Below are 4,119 nucleotides of genomic sequence, written 5' to 3'. Positions count from 1 at the left end.
GTGTAGGTACCTACACATTTAAAATATTTCCACAACCCTGTTTATCCCTCTAGGTACAAACAGCTAACATTTTGTGTCATCCATAGCCCGTAGCCTAATAGAAGATCACGTTCAAACCTTGCTTGACTATTTGCAGTAGGTATCGGCGATCACTTTCTAACGCTGCCCATGTTTGTTGGACAATATAGTGGCGTAATTTATAGCCAGAGCCGACTGTAACTTACCACAACGAGCGCTCACTCCGGGTTAATGAGACGGCATCGTTTTAGTGTCAAATGTTATACGGCACAAGAATTAACAAACCTTGAATTTATCATGTACATAATGGGATAATTTGTTCACTGGTTTTAAGCTATGCTTCCATGATCAATTAGACGCCCACTTATAAACCAAAGCTTTATTATAGTGCATTTGAATATATGTTTTGGTAAACATAAAACTTACATATAGCTTTTTGCTCACATGTAAATTTTTTTGGCTAGTATATCTACGTCAATAGTTTTATAAATAATAAATCAGTTACAAGATTTTATATCTGAATGCTGTAACCGAAGGGTGAATTTATTTATACTTATTGAATCGTAGTAAAAGATACACAATACATAGAAATAACCTATAAATCAGTGCATGCACAGGTAAACTCCCATGTCATCTATATCTTCTCTAGTTAAATATTACGATGGATTCATTACTTTGCATTTTTGCATTAATGTGTAAGTTAAATTGATATAATTTAGTCACAGTAGTCTCTAATGTTTAATTTATAGACTCTACAAAGTAAAATATTAATTTACCGCTCATAAACCGCCATATCTTGTGAATTAAGCTATGTTTATTACTACTTATAGAATGGTATATACAAGCTACTGTTTACATAACTCTAAATCAATTGAAACCTGTAGTTTTATCACAGTGTAATCGAAAATGTCCTCGCAATTGGACGGACAGTCTTCTATTACAACGCCGTTACGAATGTAGGCAAACAATTGATAAGATACTATCTTTCCGCCCGCGGCTCCGCTCGTGCAGTCAAAAGAAATTCCAATATAAAAAGTTGTAACTCTAGCCTCCTAACTCTAGACACTACATGAATGAAAGACAAGCAAAAAATTATCAAAGCATGCTTTGTGTAAGGAATATTTATGTTCAAGTAAATAACCTTATTTAATAATTAAATAACTGAATGTTAAATTAAGCGCTTTAAAAATGTTTTGTTGTTATCGTATTAGTTATTGTAATAGAGCTTAGATACCTACGCACTTCTTAATATAAAAGATACCTAAATACCTATAGGTACACGAATTTCTTGAATAAATTAGTGATCATTGCAATACCACCCACTTGTTAACAGTCCTTATAATTATTGTTAACTGACCGAAAAAATAATTGTCAGTTCAGAAAACTGTATCATAAATGTTTTTACTCTCTCATAATTCGCGATAAAGATAATTTTGTGGTAAAATTATTTGCTTTTACTGTAAATAATTGTAACAATCCTTTCATATGAAGTAGGTATCGGTATCTCTAGAACCTTCGAATACATTTAAAAATCTTTTGAATTTCGACGTATGTTGCTTTTATACCGTCGCCTTATTAAGATTACTTTGTACTAACGCATGTGGAGAATTTTCTTTCACATTTAGCCAATATATCTCTATGGAATGAATGTATAGAAAATTTCTTTCTTGTTATAGGAAAGGAACTCCAAGCCTCACGTCGAAGCTTCCTACATATTTTATTGAACCCGCACGACGCAGCTAGGGTGACGAAGCTCAAATACATCTGAAGATTTTTAACTATTATTAGATTTTTCTTACAACTTCACACGAAATATCAGATAGCAACTCTGATGTTACATTATATTGATAATTACTGTCAATTTTAATTGTTGCTTTTATGTTCAAATTATTCCATCTCCTAACCTTTTAATTAATTAATAATACTTTAATACACTCTAATAGTTTTCCGCCTGCGACTTCGGTCGCGTTGTCAAAGGAATTAATAGACCGTATGACTTTCGCAATTATAACATTACTAGTAAGGTGACGATACGATAAAATCCATTAATAAAAGAAAAATTACAAGGACTTAATCATATTCTTCTATATAATTTTTCCGATTGCAGCTACTTTACCCAGTTATTTTCTATTCCAGCCGGGATTTAAAATACCTAGACGGTGCATTAAATATTAAAAAGGCGTCTTCACACACATCCCGGCAGTGTATCTTGTTTCTTACGAACCCTATACTTTACCTCTATCCGTCGGTGCGGTATTCCCTAACTGCACTTCAGGACCAATGTAGATATACATTCTACATATGCTTTCTATATAATACTACATATAGGTACTTTCTACGCATACGTTCATACCTAATACACAATTTGATTCTTGTTATGCAAAAAGGCATGACAAAAGGTGTAGTTAAGTGAAGCTACGGTTCAAATGTGATGTAAGATGTTTTTTTTATAAGCCACAGTTTGCAGTTTGCTTACAGAGAGTTTATTAGATATCTCTGTTTGAATATTTTAATTGCAGGTAAAATAATAATTTAAATGTATGTAAAGACCCGTTTCTCAACAACTATAAAACATTTACTTACCATTCATTTTTATTTTCTGTAAACAGAGCGAAACGAATTCTATGTAGGTACCTAGTTACCTATCTAGAAAAACAAACTTTCCAATTTCATTTGAATTGTATAAAATGTATGATTTATAAATTGAATTGTGATGAGAATTGAATGTGACGCATTAAATGTATTGAATAAAAACCAATTGTTCAGTGTAATTGATTAACCAATAAACAACCGGCGTTATATGTGTGATACCCCCCACCACTGCGCAAGCGAGCGCCCAATCTATGCGAGCGGGCACGAAACGTCATTTATAATTCAACCGCCATTGCTAACACATCTGAACCGAATATTGATATTATATGTGTACATTATAAAAACGTGCAAATTGTAAAATTAATAAAATATATACTTGATTATATTCGTAAAATCGTGTTATATCTATATTTTCACAATTTTTATGGATTCCTACTATGTAAATAAAATGTTTAATTTCATTGAAATAACCATTTATATTATACCTCATGATTAAAATTAATTTTCAATTAACAAGCATTATAACGATACTTTATGTTAATAATTTTATCTAGATAGATAATATAAATGTAGTTTTATCATTCAACATAATTTAAGCATAAGTAAGTATGCTAACGTTGAAATGAAATTAACCAGAAACTTTCTCAAAAAATGTTCATCAGAATCATCCAATTAAGTTAATGTACTTTTTGTGAAGATATTGCTCTAAAACCGTAATGTTAATATGAGGCATAATTTATACGCTATCTTGACAAAGAACCAAAGAATTTACAGCTTCTGAATTCTAATGTGGTTACTGAAAAATTACTTCATAATATGACAACTAGGTACTATCGTTATTTGACACATTTTTCTTAGCTTACAAATGTACCATATTTATATGTATAATATATAGAATTATTTAACCACATTAGCTTATTTGTTTGTATTTTCTAAGCATATTAATATAAGAAAACTGTAAGAGAGTTCAATTCTGTACATTGAATAAACACAAATATACACCTCTAGGGGTTTCATACAAGTAACACAAGTCAAGAAAATCATTATGTAATTTTGTATGTTTATCTAAAGTCCAGTTATAACGCAAACTACTTTTATTCGAAAACAGGCTAGGGTAGGGTAGGGGGTAGCTAATAAATTGATTTTATTTACATATAACTAATTATACATTTTCCATTATTTCAGGATGATACATACTGCACACGTCCAATATAAGAATATCAGCTTCGCTAGAAGACCTCATCCACGTGTTAATGACAATAATATTAACTATCTATAAATTATATTATCTGTTATAAAGTATTAACCTGATAAATAATATTTCAATCGTGACAAAAGTGACAAGCCTATAAAAACGTATTCTTATTATAATAACATAATAAAACATATTATGCCTAATAAATAAGAATTAAATCTCATTTGAATTAAAATAATAACCTTTTTTGTTAATGATTTATTGTTATGACTCTTCACATATATATAAGTATTTTTAAAATATAAGTTACGACA

This window comes from Zerene cesonia, chromosome 3, assembly GCF_012273895.1.
Source record: "Zerene cesonia ecotype Mississippi chromosome 3, Zerene_cesonia_1.1, whole genome shotgun sequence".
NCBI lineage: Eukaryota > Metazoa > Arthropoda > Insecta > Lepidoptera > Pieridae > Zerene > Zerene cesonia.
Note: the sequence above shows the minus strand (reverse complement) of the source record.